This window comes from Elephas maximus, chromosome 2 (genome assembly GCF_024166365.1).
Source record: "Elephas maximus indicus isolate mEleMax1 chromosome 2, mEleMax1 primary haplotype, whole genome shotgun sequence".
NCBI lineage: Eukaryota > Metazoa > Chordata > Mammalia > Proboscidea > Elephantidae > Elephas > Elephas maximus.
In genome coordinates this window covers 210,965,120-210,982,184 of record NC_064820.1, presented here as the reverse complement: position 1 = coordinate 210,982,184, position 17,065 = coordinate 210,965,120, and the positions used below count along the sequence as shown (strand labels likewise).

The following is a 17,065-nucleotide window of genomic DNA, read 5'->3' as shown; positions in this document are numbered from 1 at the left end:
TGCAGACCTCTGCCCACTTGAAGTGGGTATCTGACTTACCACCTGACTTGCTTTGACCCATGACACATGAGAGAATGTGCTGTGTGTAATTCCAAGAGGAAGCATCTAGTTATCAGGAATTTGATCTCCAACTCTGTCTTCTCCTGTCATGGAAACACCTGTAGGAACGGAGATACTTTAAAAATGAAGCAGCTTGGAATGCCATACCCACAAGCAGAGGACAATATCCCAAAGAGTCAGATACACCTGCACTGGACTTTGTATTTACAAGAAATAAATCCACCTTGTGTATTAAAGGCCTTACCTCAGTATCTTCTCACATATCCTGATTAATATAGCCATTCAAACTTTACCAGGGTGTCATGTAAACAGTACTACCATTAGCCCCTAACACTAAGGCCTCTGTTTTTCATATAGTTTTCCATCAGTGTCACTCCTAGAACAATGACTTATACAACTATTAATCGTAACATTTTTCAACCATCCTAATGACTCAAATAAATCAAGAATGGATACGTCTTAATAATTTCCTGTAAGTATATGGTATCTTTGGGATTTTTTTCAAGAACAAGGGCCTAAAAAGTTTCAGTAAGCCTGAATAGAAATTTCCATTTCAATTTGTTGTGCTGAATTGCTGAGTATACCCTTAAGATGTGAGTTCCACTTGCAAAAAAAAAAAAAAAAAAAAAAAACTCACTTGGATTTAGGCAGAAATGTGTTTCTATTATCTGATACAAAAGGAAATACACAGAGAACTCATGAGGTACATAGGTTTTCTTGTACTTATTTTGTATTAAACTCTAAACCACTCAGTGCCGTCGAGTTGATTCCGACTCAGAGCGACCCTATACTAAGTGTTTTGTCAAATCTATTTTTCTACCTAGGTAAAATAAAGGTTACCTAAATGTAGCCTTTATTTTACCCAGGTAGAAAAATAGATTTGACAAAACATTTAGTATATTTATAATCACATAGAGATTAAGTTAAATTTGGGATAAATTTAGAGATCCCTCTGTCTCAAGAAAGAGAGTGTTTATGACTTCTCTGGATTCAAATACCTTAGAAGTGGTTCACTGTGGTGGCCTAAACCAAACCAAACCTGTTGCTGTCAAGTCGATTCCAACTCAGGTCTAGCCTTCTGATAATTACAAATAAAGGAAGAATACAGCACACATACACAACACATAAACACACATGCAAATATACACAAAAACACACGCACACACAATGCAAGTTGAACCTCTTCTTTGTACTGAAGTTCTCATTCTCATAGTTAAATTAAAAAAAAAAAAGAAAGAATTGCATACATAGTAAGCTCCTAAGGAAACGTCAAGGAAATTCTCCTTCCTTTAGGCTTAATTTTAAAAGAAAATAGACTGGCTACCATAAAAAAAATAGATTCCTTTAGGAATCTATTTTTTTTATGGTAGCCAGTCTATTTTCTTTTAAAACTCAATTATTTGCATATATATATATATGTGTGTACATATATTTATATTTATGTATATTATATATAGTTTATCTCATTGTTGATTCTAGAGTGTTCAATTCATGTGCTTATGTTATCTAAGAAAATATAATTTACATTCCTCAAATGTTAACTGTAACTAATATTTCTCCTTAGCCAAATACGTTATGAGCATGTATATGTGCCAAAAATTGTACTGCATTTTATATAATTTTAACAAGGTATGTTAAATCATAGAAAAAAATAATAAGTCATCAATTACCCTCTCTGAACTAAACTACATTTTTTAAGTGATGTTTCAAAGACAATCTCTCTTGCATCCCCCTTTTTTTAATTGTGCTTTATGTGAAATTTTACAGCTCAAGTTAATTTTTCATAAAAACTTCATACACACATTGTTATGTGACCCTACTTGCAATTCCCACAATGTGACAGCACACTCTCCCTTTCCATCCTGGGTTTCACGTATCCTTTCAACCAGTTCCTAACCCTTTCTTTTAAATAGTATGGGTGGATGTCATAGTTTTCAAGTTTCTTTCTGGTCCAAAAGACCAGTTATCCACTATTGTTTACTGAACCCCTTTATCCGCGATCTTAGCAGAGCTTCTTTTACCTCTTTGTTCCTCAGAGTATAGATGAGAGGGTTCAACAACGGTGTTACTACAGTGTAGAGGAAGGTGAAGAACTTTCCATATTTGTAAGCAAAGTTGTACTTAGGGTCTGTGTAAACCACTGCCGCTGTCCCATAAAACATGAAGACCACCAGAAGATGGGAGGAGCAGGTGGCAATGGCTTTCTGCCTCCCTTCTTCTGGCTTGATTTTCCCCACAGTTTGAGCTATGTAGCCATAGGATGTTAGGATCAACCCTACAGGCAGGATGGTGAAGAGGATGGCAGAGATGGTCAACTGCCATCCATTGGAGGAGGTATCTCCACAAGCCAGGTGTATGAGGGTAGGCACCTCACAGAGAAAGCCATCCACATGGTGTTAGGCACAGAAGGACAGCTGGAGTATGATGGGAGAGATTCCATCAGGCCAGAGAGCCAGGCTGTGAGGGCCAGCTTCTAACGGAGAAGAGGGTTTATAATAATGGTGTAGCGCAGTCGCTGGCAGACAGCAACATAGCGGTCAAAGGCCATCAGCACCAGCAAAGTGCATTCTGTGGCACTTAGAAAGAGGAAAACACAGAGCTGGATGACACAGCCCATGTAGGTGATGGTCTTCTCAGGTCCCCACAAGTTTGACATCTGGGGCACCATAGTTGTGGTAAAGCAAAGCTCCAAGGAGGAGAGATTGCTAAGGAAGAAGTAAGAAGGTGTGTAGAGATGACGGTCTATGCAAGAGAGCACAATAATGGTCAGGTTTCCAAAGATGATCATGATATAGAAGATTGCCACAAACCAGAAGAGAACCTTTTCCAGCTGGGGCCATTTGGAGAAATCTAGAAGGATGAAGCCCACTGGGAAAATCGTGTTGGTCATTCCTGTTGCATTTCGCACTGGGGTTCAGACAGAAATGTGAGTAGAATTTTGTAAACTGAATTTGGAGAAAGACTCTACTGCTGTTTCTTTAGAGAAGACAAACATTAGTTGTCCAGGAGGCCTTGGAGACCGTTTTCCCTTATATTAAGCCATGGCTATTTTGCCTTATATTAAGCCAAAAGGATACAATCTTTTTTTAATAATGCTGTATTGTTTATACTTAAGAGGCATTTGTAAGATACTGTCCCTTGAATATTATCTCTAAAATCTATAATCACAACAACTCCATAGATAGCCTCATGATTACTTTAGATATCAGTATGTCCCTTCAGCTACAAATGTAGTAAAAAACAAAAAGCAAACAAAAACCAAAATCCATTGCCTTCCAACCAATTCCAACTCATGACATTCCCATATTTTATACAGTAGAACTGCTCCGTAATTTTATTGGCTGTAATTTTTATGGAAGCAGGTCACTAGAACTTTTTTCTATACAGTAGAACTGCTCCGTAATTTTATTGGCTGTAATTTTTATGGAAGCAGGTCACTAGGACTTTTTTCTATGGTGCCACTAGGTGGGCTCAAACTCCCAACCTTTAGATTAGTAGTCAAGTGTAAATCACTGGTACAAATGGTTTTCACTTGACTACTAACCTAATGTTTGGTGGTTGGAACCCACCCAGTGGCACTGTGGAAGAAAGGCCTGGTGATCTGCTTCCATAAAGATTACAGCCAAGAAAATCCTATGGAGCAGTTCTACTCTGTAACACATGGTGATGCCATGAGTTGGAATCAACTTGATGGCAACAAATCTGGTTTTTGTATGTAGTAGCTGCAGTAAAATAATTGAAACAAGGTGCTGAAATACGAAGTTCCCAAAGTAATAGTCTTATTTGGTATTGTTTGATGATAATAATAGGAACACATGAAATTAGATTATTGTACAAGCAGGCCCCTTGGCTCTTATCTGTGAGCAGCATAGTCTCAGCCAACAACATAGACTCTGAACAGTGAGATCCTGAACGTAATGTCACTTTTGAGTGCCTGAAAAAGCACCTCAGACTAGAAGATACACTAGTTTTTAAATGAGGAAAACCTAAGTTAGACACCTGGTTCTTTCACCTTAAGTAATTTATTTTAATTAAACAATTTAAACTCCCAAGTCAATATTCTTGTCTATGGAATGGTTATAATAGCTCCCATCTCAGAGGATTCAGGTCTTCATTAAAGGGAGAATAATATAGTAATATATATTATAATATATAATATTATATATATATAACATATTAGTGTCTCCCCTCTAGACAGGAGATGCCAACATAGTCTCATGTGTCGACTTGATCCAAGAAACTTGTTCTTATACCAGTCTCATTTTCCATCCCCTATTCCAGTCCAATACCTGTCTGAAGAGTTGGCTTTGGAAATGGCTCCCGACCTGGGATAACAGAAGGTCTGGGGTCCGTGGCCTCCGGGGTTCCTCCAGTCCCAGTCTGACCATTAAGTCTGGTCTTTTTATGAGAATTTGAGGTCTGCATGCCACTGGTCTCCTACTCCCTTGGGGTTTCTGTGTTGAGTTCCCTGTCAGGGCAGTCATCGGTTGTGGCCACGTATCATCTAGCTCTGCTGGTCTCAGGCTGATGTAGTCTTTGGTTTATGTGGTCCTTTTTGTCTCTTAGATTCATAATTATTTTGTGACTTTGGTGTTCTTCATTCTTCCTTGCTCCAAGTGGGTTGAGACCAATTGATGCATCTTAGATGGCCACTTGCTTGCATTTAAACTGCAGATGCCACTCTCCAAAGTGGGATGCAGAATGTTTTCTTAACAGATTTTATTATGCCAATTGACTTAGATGTCCCCTAAACCATGGTTCTCAAACCCCTGCCTCTGCTACACTGGCCTGTGAAGTGTTCAGTTTATTAAGGAAACTTCTTTGTTTTTGGTTTAACCTATTTGTGTTGACCTCTCCTGTGTGGTGTATCATCTTTCCCTTCACCTAAAATGAAACTTATCTACTATCTAATTAATGAATTCCCCTCTCCCTCCCTCGTGCTCTTCCCCCTCTTTTAACCATCAAAGAGTATTTTCTTCTCTCTTTAAATTGTTTCTCCAGTTCTTATAATAGTGGCCTTATACAATGTTTATCCTTTTGCAGTTGACTGATTTCACTCACATAATGTCTTCCAGATTTCTCCATGTTATGAGATGTTTAATGGATTCAACATTGTTCTTTACCGATGCATAATATTTCATTGTGTGAATATACCATGGTTTATTTATCCATTCATCCATTGATGGGCACCTCGGTTGTGCCCATCTTTTTGCTATTGTAAACAGTGCTGTCATGAACATCGGTGTACATGGTGTGTTCGTGTAAAGACTCTTACTTCTCTAGGATGTATTCCAAGGAAGGGATTGCTGGATCATATGGTATTTCTATTTCTAGCTTTTGAAGGAAGTACCAAATTGATTTCCAAATTGTTGGTGCCATTTTACATTCCCACCAGCAGTGTGTAAGTGTTCCAGTCTCTCTACAACCTCTCCAACATTGATTATTTAGTGTTTTTTGCATTAATGCCAGCCTTGCTGGAGTGAGTTGGAATCTCACTGTAGTTTTGATTTGCATTTCTCCAATGGCTAATGATTGAGAGCATTTCTTCATGTATCTGTTAGCCACATGAATGTCTTCTTTAGTGAAATGCCTGTTCATATCCTTTGCCCATTTTTTAATTGGGTTGTTTGTCTTTTTGTGGTTGAGTTCTAGCAGAATCATGTAGATTTTAGAGATCAAGCACTGGTCAGAGATGTCATAGCTGAAAACTTTTTCCCAGTCTGTAGGTGGTCTTTTTGCTCTTTTGGTGAAGTCTTTGGATGAGCATAGGTGTCTGATTTTTAAGGAGCTCCCAGTTATCTGGTTGCTCTTCTGCATTGTTAGTAATGTTTTGCATACTGTTTATGCCGTGTATTAGGGCTCCTAACATTGTCCCTATTTTTTCTTCCATGATCTTTACCATTTTAGGTTTTATATTTAAGTTCTTTGATCCACTTTGTTTTTGTGCATGGTGTGAGGTTTGGGTCTTGTTTCATTTTTTCTCAGATGGATATCCAGTTATGCCAGCACCATTTGTTAAAGACTGTCTTTTCCCCATTTAACCGATTTTGGGCCTTTGTCAAATATCGGCTCCTTATATGTGAATGGATTTATGTCTGGATTCTCAATTCTGTTCCATTGATCTACGTATCTGTTGTTCTACCAGTACCAGTACCAGACTGTTTTGATAACTGTGGCAGTATAATAGGTCCTAAAATCAGATAGAGTGAGGCCTCCCACTTTGTTCTTCTTTTTCAGTAATACTTTACTTATCCGGGGCCTCTTCCATTCTATATGAAGTAGGTGATCTGTTTCTCTATCTCATTAAAAAATGTTGGAATTTGGATCGGAATTGCATTGTATTTATAGATCGCTATTTTTTTTATTGGTAGAATAGACTTTTTTAGATTGTTGTCTTCCTATTCATGAGCAAGGTACGTTTTTCCACTTATGTAGGTCTCTTTTGATTTCTTCCAGTAGTGTCTTGTAGTTTTCTATGTACAGGTCTTTTACATCTCTGGTAAGATTTATTCCTAAGCATTTTATTTTCTTGAGGGCTTCTGTAAATGGTATTGATTTGGTGATTTCCTCTTCAATGTTCTTTTTGTTGGTGTGGAGGAATCCAACTAATTTTTATATGTTTATCTTGTATCCTGATGCTCTGCTGAATACTTCTACTAGTTTCAGTAGTTTTTGGGAGGATGCCTTAGGGTTTTCTGTGTGTAAGATCGTGTCACCTGCAAATAGAGATACTTTTACTTCTTCCTTACCAGTCTGGACGCCCTTTATTGCTCTAATTAGCCTAATTGCTCTGACTAGGACCTCCAGCACAATGTTGAAAAAGAGAGGTGATAAAGGGCATCCTTGTCTGGTTCCCGATCTCAAGGGGAATGCTTTCAGACTCTTTCTATTTAGGGAGATGTTGGCTGTTGGGTTTGTATAAATGCCCTCTATTATGCTGAGGAATTTTCCTTGTATTCCTATTTTGCTGAGAGTTTTTATCATGAATGGGTGCTGAACTTTGTCAAATGCCTTTTCTACATTAATTGATAAAATCCTGTGGTTCTTGTCTTTTGTTTTATTTATATGATGGATTACATTAATTGTTTTTCTAATGTTGAATAACTGAATAACTGGTATGAATCCCACTTGGTCATGGTGAATTATTTTTTTGATATGTTGTTGAATTCTGTTGGCTAGAATTTTGTTGAGGATTTTTGCAACTAAGTTCACACGGGATATAAGTCTGTAATTTTCTTTTTTTGTGGTGTCGTTACCTGGTTTTGGTATCAGGGATATGCTGGCTTCATAGAATGAGTTTGGGAGTATTCCTTCCTTTTCTATGTTCTGAAATACCTTTAGTAGTAGTGGTGTTAATTCTTCTCTTAAAGTTTGGTAGAACTCTGCAGTGAAGCCATCCGGGCCAGGGTTTTTTTTGTTGGGAGTTTTTTTGATTACCTTTTCAATCTCTTCTTTGTTATGGGTGTATTTAGTTGTTCTCGCTCTGTTCTTGTTAGTTTAGGTAGGTAGTGTGTTTCTAGGAATTCATCCATTTCTTCTAGGTTTTCAAATTTGTTAGAGTACAATTTTTTATAGTAATCTGATAGGATCTTTTAATTTCAGTTGGGTCTTTTGTGATATCACCCATCTTATTTCTTATTCAGGTTATTCCTATCCTCTGCTGTTTTTCATTTGTCAGTTTGGCCTACAGTTTATCAACTTTGTTAATTTTTTAAAGAACCAGCTTTTGATCTTGTTAACTCTTTCAATTGTTTTTATGTTTTCTATCTCATTTAGTTCTGCTCTTTTTTATTATGTGTTTTCTTCTGGTGACTGAGGTTTCTTTTGTTGGTCTCCTTCTATTTGTTCAGGATGTAGGGATAATTCTTTGATTTTGGCCCTTTCTTCTTTTTGGACGTGTGCATTTATTGATCTAAGTTTACCTCTGAGCATTGTTTTAGCTGTGTCCCAAAGGTTCTGATAGGAAGTGTTTTCATTCTCATTGCATTCTACGAATTTCTGTATTCCATCCTTAATGTCTTCTATAATCCAGTCTTTTTTTTAACAGGGTATTGTTCACATTCCAAGGGTTTGATTTCTTTTCCTTGATTCTTCTGTTATTGATTTCTATTTTTATGCCCTTATGGTCAGAGAAGATGCTTTGTAATATTTCAATGTTTTTGATTTTGCTAACGCTTGCTTTATGAACTAATATGTGGTCTATTCTACAGGATGTTCCATGTGCTTTAGAAAAGAAAGTATACTTGGCTACTGTTGGGTGGAGTGTTCTGTATATGTCTATAAGGTCAAGTTGGTTGATTGTGGCCTTTAGATCTTCCATGTCTTTACTGAGCTTCTTTCTGGATGTCCTGTCCTTCACTGAAAGTGGTGTGTTAAAGTCTCCTACTATAATTGTGGAGCTGTCTATCTCCCTTTTCAATGCTGTTAGAATTTGTTTTATGTATCTTGCAGCCCTGTCATTGTGTGCATAAATATTTAATATGGTTATATCATCCTAATATAAAAAACAAAAACAAACCCACTGCTATCGAGTCCATTTCGACTCATTGCAACCCTATAGGACACAGTAGAACTACCCGATAGAGTTTCCAAGGAGCGCCTGGCACATTTGAACTACAAGCCTTTTGCTTAGCAGCCGTAGCACTTAACCACTTCACCACCAGGGTTTCCCCTCCTGATATATTGTCCCTTTAATCATTATATAGTGTCCTTCATTGTACTTTGTGGTGGATTTAACTTTAAAGTCTATTTTGTCAGAAATTAATATTGGCACTGCTGTTCTTTTTTGATTGCCATTTGCTTGATATATTTTTCCATCCTTTGAGTTTTAGTTTGTTTGTGTCTCTAAGCCTAAGGTGTGTCTCTTGTAGGCAGCATAGAGACAGATCGTGTTTTTTAATCCATTCTGCCACTCTTTGTCTCTTTATTGGTGCATTTAGTCTATCTACTTTCAGCATAATTATGGATAGGTATGCATTTAGCACTGTCATTTTGATGTCATTTTTTGTGTGTTGTTGACAGTTTCTTTTTCCCACTTAATTTTTTGTGCTGAGTAGTTTATCTTTATATATTGTCTTTTCCTCTCTTTCACTGTTGATTTTGTTTCTGCTGAGTCTCTGTTTTTTCTTCTCTTTTATTTTGATAAGTAGGATAGTTAGTCTCCTTTGTGGTTACCTTAATATTTACCCCTATTTTTCTAAGTTTAAATCTAACTTTTATATCTTTATATCACCTTGTCTTTCTCTCCATATAAAAGATCTATGACTACTTTTCTTAGTCCCTCTTTATTATTTTAATGTTGTCTTATTTTTCATAATAACATCTCTGTTTCCCTGTTTGAGTGTTTTTTTTTTTTTTATCTTGATTTATTTTTGTGATTTCCCTATCTGGGTTAACATCTGATATCTCTGTCCAGTGTTCTAGTCTTGCGTTGATACCAGATATTATCGATTTTCTAACCAAAGAACTCCCTTTAGTATTTCTTGTAGTTTTGATTTGGCTTTTATGAATTCCCTAAACTTCTGTTTATCTGGATATGTCCTAATTATACTTTATTATTTGAGAGACAGTTTTGTTGGATATATGATTCTTGGCTGGCAATTTTTTTTCCTTCAGTGCTTTATATAAGTCATCCTGTTGCCTTCTTGCCTACATGGTTTCTACTGAGTAGTCCGAGCTTATTCTTATTGACTCTCCTTTGTAGATGACTTTTTGTTTATCCCCACCTGCTCTTAAAATTCTCTCTTTATCTTTGCTTTTGGCACGTTTGATTATAATATGTCTTGGTGACTTTCTTTTAAGATCTACATTATATGGAGTTCGATGAACATCCCGGAGAGATATCATGTTTCACAATATCAGAGAAGTTTTCTGCCAAGAAATCTTCAACAATTCTCTCTGCATTTTCTGTTCTCCCTCCCTGTTCTGGTACTCCAAACACACATAGGTTATTTCTCTTGATAGAGTTCCACATGATTCTTAAGATTTCTTCATGTTTTTAAATGCTTTTATCTGACTATTCTTCAAATGTATTGGCACGAAGTGCTTTATCTGCAAGGTCACCAATTCTGCCTTCCACTTGCTCAATTCTGCTCCTCTGACTTTCTATTGAGTTGTGTAATTCTGTAATTTTATTGTTAATCTTCTGAATTTCTGATTGCTGTCTTCCTATGGATTCTTGCAGCTTATCACATTTTTCATTATGTTCTTGAATAGCCTTTTTAATTTCCTCAACTGCTTTATCTATGTGTTCCTTGGCTTGTTCTGCATATTGCCTGGTCTCCTTCCTGATGTCTTGAAGAGTTCTGTATGTTAATCTTTTGTATTCCACATCTGGTAATTCCATGAAGGCACCTTCACCCAGAAGATCCCTTGTTTCTCTGTTTTTAGAGCTTGTTGAGGCAATCATGGTCTGTTTCTTTATGTGACTTGGTATTGACTGTTGTGTCCAAGCTATTTATAAGTTATTATATAAGTTTATTTTATGTTTGCTTACTGTATCTTATTTTCTTGCTTTTTTTTTTTTTTTGATATGCCCACGTGGGTTGCTTGAGTGAGCTAGCTTGATTATTTTCACCTTTGGTGGTCTGACGTCCTGTCCCCAGATGGCTAGAGCTGTTATCAGGTATATCAGTCTAGAAGTCCATTCACTTTTCTTGTGTGGATTCAGCTCAGGTGTCCAGTCAGCTGGTCATCAAGTGTGTGGTACAGGCTCTGTCCTAGAGCCTCAGAGGGCAGGGTGTTTGGTGTAGGTACTAGTATGTGGTTGTAGCAGGGGTCACACTCTGAACAAGCCAGGGGGCTGAGAACCATCCCCCGAGTGTCTCTGAGGAAAGTGCTTCCCTTTTCTCTAGAGTGTACAGGTGGGTGGGTTCTGCAGAAGGACCATGGGCACCCAATGCTTTTGGTTGTAAAGATTGGGAGGTACCAGCTATCCTTGGACCTCTGTCATGGGTTGCTGGGTGACCTGAGTTTGGCTACAAGTCCTTCTGCCCCTGATGTGGGTAGGTGAGAACCCTGTTTAATAGGGAAAGTGGTGTCAAATATCAAACACCCACCTCTCCACTGCACAGCTTAAACAGTTGCAGTCTGCCAGCAAGTGTCTACTCTCCTGGAATAGGCCCACACAGGTCCATGCAGGGGAAAAAGTTATTCAAAGTCCATGATCCATTTATGCCTGGACAGGAGCCACTTTTGTCATGAGATCCTAGCTAAGCGGAGCTGGCAAATTATCTTTTCCATGCGTTGTGAATTTATTCCTTCTGCAAGCCCAGGAACATAGCTCACGATGCTCCAATGGGTCCGTCTCAGGTCCAGGGGAATCAATAGCCACTGAAGCTGTCTTGGGGTTTGGGGAAGCAGTAAACTGTACGCAAGTACTTATCTTTTGCCAAGAGTGCCATTGTTCTCTGGTTCCGGAGGTGCAAGTAGGCTGTGCGCCTGGCTGCTTCCTCCTGTGGAAACTGCACCCAAATGCTACTACCAGCCCGCCACTGCTGTTTCTGGAAATGGTGCTGAGGGATTCCGGTGATTCAGGTCCAGTAACTCCTCTCTGCTTCTGAACCGTCTTTCCCTCCCCCTGCCAGTCAGTCCATTTTCTAACTTTGCCTTTGATGTTCAGGGCTCCCAGCTTGTCATAAATATAATCGTTTCACTTGATTTTTCAGGCCTTTGTTGTAATAGGGAACACCAGAATCATCTGGTTATTCCACCATCTTGGCCTGGCCTCTCCAGTAAATATCTTTTAAAAATATAAACAAATGGAAAGGAGAAGGGAATCAAAATGGCTCACTACCAAAAAACAAGAATACAATACCTGGCAGTACTGGATAAAAAAGACAAGAAGGCGTAAGACACACACAAACACACACACGATAACAAAATGACAGAAGTGTTTTCTTATTGGCAATTACAGTAACTCCAAATAGACTAAATTCTCCGAACAAAAGTCAAAGAGTGGCAGAATGGATTTAAAAAAAAAAAATGATCCATCTATGTGCTGTTTTCAAGACACACCTTAGACCAAAGGACACAAGTAGGTTGAAAGTAAAAAGATGGGAAAAATATTCCATGTGAATTATAATCAAAAGAGAGCTAGGGTCGCAATCTTTACATGAGACAAAATAGTCTCTAAGACAATATCTATTAGAAGAGATAAAAATGTTCATTATATAGTGATAAAAGGATCAATTAATTCATCAAGAAGATTTAACAAATATATTTATGCACCCAACATTGGAGCATCTAAATATATAAAACAAGTAGAACTGAAGGGAGAAATAAATAGCACTACAATAATAGTTGGCGATTTCAATACAGCACTTTCAATATTGGAGAGAAGATCAACAAGGAAACAGAGGTCCTGAATGACACTATAAAACAACTAAACCTCACAGACATATGTGAACACTTCGCTAAAAAACAGCACAATGTACCTTCTAGTCCAGTGCTCATGGAGCATTTTCCATGATAGCCTACATGTTAGGTCATAAAGTAAGTCTCAATAAGTTTAAAAAGATTGAAAATTATACAAAGTTTTTTTCTCTGACCATAGTGGAGTGAAACTAGAAATAAATAACTGAAAAGAAAAAAAAAAAACTGGGACATATAAAAACATGTGGTAATAAAACAACACATTACTCAACTACCCATGGGTCTAGTTATGACTAGAAAAGAAGTGGTGATGGCCAGACAACAGAAAGGTGTGTAATAGGAAATGATCTAAGTTAGGGAAGAATTAAAAACAAAAAAAAAAACAAGGAGTGTAACCTGGATGGCTGCTTCATAGTTTGTAGATGTCAGTTAAAGTCCATTAAATGGTGAAAAAACAGTCTCTTTAACAAATGGTGCTGGCATAACTGGACATCTATCTGCAAAAAAAAAAAAAAAAAAAAAAACTGAAGGAAGACCATACCTCACACCGTGTACAAAAACTAACTCAAAATGGATCAAAGACCTAAATATAAATGTAAAACAAGAAAGATTATGGAAGAAAAAATATGGACAGCTCTAGGAGCCCTGATACATGGCATAAGTAGTTTAAAAATCATAACTAATGATGCACAACCACAAGAAGAGAAACTAGGTAACTGGGAGCTCCTAAAAATCAAACACTTATGCTCTTCAAAAGACTTCACCAAAAGAGTTAAAAGAGAACTTATAGACTGGGAAAAAAAGATTTGGCTACGTTTTAGAAATGCAAATCAAAACTACAATGAGATACCATCCTACCCAACAAGGCTGGCACTAATCAAAAAAATACAAAATAATAAATGTTGGAGAGGTTTTGGAGAGACTGGGACACATATGCACTGATGGTGGGAATGCAACATGGCACAACCACTTTGGAAAATGATTTGGTGCTTCCTTAAAAAGTTAGAAGTACCATACCCATTAACCAAACCCATTGCCACTGAGTCAATTCCAACTCATAATGACCCTATAGGACAGAGTAGAACTGCCCCATAGAGTTTCCAAGGAGCACCTGGCGGATTAGAACTGCTGAGTCTTTGGTTAGCAACCATAGCATATAACCACTACGCCACCAGGGTTTCCGAAAACCATACCAGTTTCTGTTATTTTTATGTTTTACTAAGTGTGCTCTTTAAAATAATAAGTGTGGTACCACTTATTGACATGATGCTACCTCACTCAGACCAATTATATGAGCTTTAGAAGAAGTAATTACATTTTCAATCCTTCATAAACCTATGTCATCATGAACACAGACTCTCCTGGATTGGAGGTGGGTCAAGCTTAGGAACGTGTTTACATTCCTGTATAATTTTTGGGTGCAATCAATCAGCAAGTTCACATACAGCACTTGGTCCAAATTGCCCTTTCCCACAATAATGGACAAAAACTTTGACATTTTGCTTCATGCAGGGCACTCAAATTAACAATTAAAACACATGACAATTCACATAAAATATTTTCTGGAATACCTAATGTGGGTGATCCAGTCTCATCTTGGATGATTTTTTATGAGTAGTATTTTTGTGTTATTCAAATTATAACTCTTGGATAGTTTAAATTGTAAAAAGTGACCAAGATAATCAAAACTAGCAACTTGGAGAGGAAAGGGAGGAAAAGCTGCCTTAATAATATACAGGAGTTTGGATGCACAGCCTAATTTTTCTGCATTGTTGCATTTGGGGAGAACAGGAGGGTACAACCCACAGAGTGATCATATGCTATAGAGGCTGAACCTAAAACAATGGGTAGATCTGACAGGGAATGTAGGAGAACAGGGGCTCCCAATAGGGATAAAAGATATAGATTTAGGGCCTCTTTTATTTGTACTGTTAACATCACAGGGACTATGGGCCCCAATCCTCCAATAAAACTTTGAGTAGAGATTTATGGTCCTGAGATCACACTCTCTGGGGCCTAATAATAAAAAAAAGAAACCTTACCATCCAACTGACCCAACTATTGACAACAAAATTCTAATGAACAAAACATATACAATTACACTTATAGACCTGGGCCTAAATATTCATGTTTAATAAAATAGCACTACATCTATTAATCATTTCAATAAATACATTGAAATAGAAAATTTAAAAATTGAAATTTGTTTATTTAATAAATATAATGAATAATACATAAAATAAGTATGGCATTTGGAATCAAAAAGGAAAAATAAATTTCAGATGAAAACATATTCAAGAAAATTAAAATACTTATTTAGTAAGAATTTAAAACAGGGTGTTATTTAGTCTGGGACTAAATTTGAATCAGTTAATTTCCTCAAGTAAATGAAGTTTATTTTTAAATCCACAATTGATATATCTTTACAGCATAACTACTATGTACCCATCATTTTCATCATTTCTGTGAAGATAGCAAATAATATAAATAATCAAATGTGTGGGGCTTTCCTTAAAGGAAGGATGGGCGATCATGGAGTTTTGCAGCAAGGAGTTACCTTGGATTTAGATTACCTAGATTGGAATCTTTATCATACATATGAGGAACTAGAGCATCAGAGACTCTCCATAGATTACCAAAGTCATGGCACACAACGGACACAACACCACCGCTTACACATCAACTCAGAGGTCATGTGATTCATTAAGTTCTTTTCTTTTCTTCCCTTTACCAAACAATCAGCAATATTCCAGAGAGAATCCACTCCATCTAACAGACTCCTAACATAAGAAAAATGCCAGAAAGAGCCACAACCAACTTGCAATGAGCATATACAGCGAGTGAGAAATAAACCTTTAATTTTATGAAGTAGCAAGAATTTGATGCCACTTCTACATGTTTATCCCTTGTCCTCTTTAGATCTCAAATGTCTCTTTATCCAGTTGAAATTCCCTAATCCATTTTATGATGATATCTTGCGTACAGTCTCATCTAACTTCCCCTCCCTGTCTTCAGTGTAATCACCTAGCTGCCCCACACTTACTTAACTACCAACTCCTTTGTGTCTGATCACCTTCTGCTGAACGTGACTGCAGAAAAACAGGTCTATGCTGAATACCCTCACTATAAATATTTAACAGTGAACGTCATTCACCCTCTTTCTAGATGACCATTACATATCTCCATGGTTCTTCTAGGTGTTACTATGCCTCCACTCTGCACATCACTCTCAGCTGATGACTTTTTTTTCCTATTTTATTGAGGCTATTACAGTATCCAGAAGAAAATTTCCTACTGCCTACCTTGCTATTTTCACCTACTCACCTGCAAATTTACACATCTTCCATGTTTTTGCCTGTCCTCGGACAGACCCTGTTCATGCCACTGGGTAAGGCCAACTTTTCTGTGTATACAGCATATTCCTGCATCACCAGTCCCCTCCATTTTGAATGGACTGTTTTACTCGGCCTACAAAAGCATATGGTATGCATGTCAACTTTAAAAAAAAAATCCTTTTGATCTCATTTCATCCTACTCTTCTCGCACACTTTCTCAGTGCCCATTATTCAAAACATCCAGAGAACTTTTTGGATGTTCACTATACCCAATTCATTTTCTTTCATTCTTCATTAAGCCTCACTCATTTAGGTGTCATCTCCCACTATTTCCTTAAAACCACTCTTATTAACAATGACACTTACCTTCTTATATCCAGAGCTCAATTTTCAACATTTGACATATCTTGTCACCCCCTCCGCCTTATGTGGTTTTTCTCTTGTCTTAGATGATCCTATACTTCCTTGGTTTTCCTTCTTCCTCAATAGCTACTCCTTTTCCTCTTTCGTAAATTTATCATCTTCTCTCCAATTTCTTAACACTAGAGCTTCCCAGGGCTCTCTTTTGTTTCTAGACTAACTCTTTTTGAACATATTACTTGTTTTGCTTTCCTTCCATCACTATGTCATTGATTCTCAACTATAAATCTTCATCTGCGTCTCCATTCTGAATTCAAATTTTGTATGTCTAACCAACTAAATGACTTTTGCAGTTGGGAATGTAATAAACATCTCAATCCTCCATTACTGGACTCTTTATTCCATCCACCCCACAAACTTTCCCCACCCAACTCATTTAATGATAATTTCATTCTCTCAGACCGTTAGATCCTTATTGCCTCTCAAACTATTGCCAACTCCGCAGTCAGTGTAATCATTTAAACATACACAGGACATTTATATCTTCTGGTCCTCACTCTCCAGAGGCTCCCCATTTCACTCAGAGGCCTCACAATGGTCTGCAAAGCTCTGAAAAATCTTGTCTACTCTGTTCATTTCTTCTTGAACCCCATTTCCTACTGCTCCCTCCCGTGATCAATCTGCCCTTTTCCTCCTGACTGTCTTGCTGTTCTCAAACAGACCAAGGATATCTGACCTTAACACCTTTGCACTTACTTTTGCCTTTGCCCAGAGTGCCCTTTTCAAGGATGTTTGTACAGCTACATCCTCACTTCTCTCAATTCTCTACTCAAAAGTCACCTCATCTGAAGGCCTGATTATTTTAAAAGTACAGTATTGCCAGAACTTCCAAAACACTTCATCTTGGAGATTTTGTTATGTGTTTTTCCTTATTATTT

General features: G+C 37.4%; 1 pseudogene; it reads right to left on the bottom strand.

The window, feature by feature from the left end:
• Nucleotides 1–2,030: 2,030 nt before the first annotated feature.
• Nucleotides 2,031–2,950, bottom strand: LOC126068119 (olfactory receptor 15-like; annotated as a pseudogene).
• Between the last annotated feature and the right edge of the window lie 14,115 nt (nucleotides 2,951–17,065).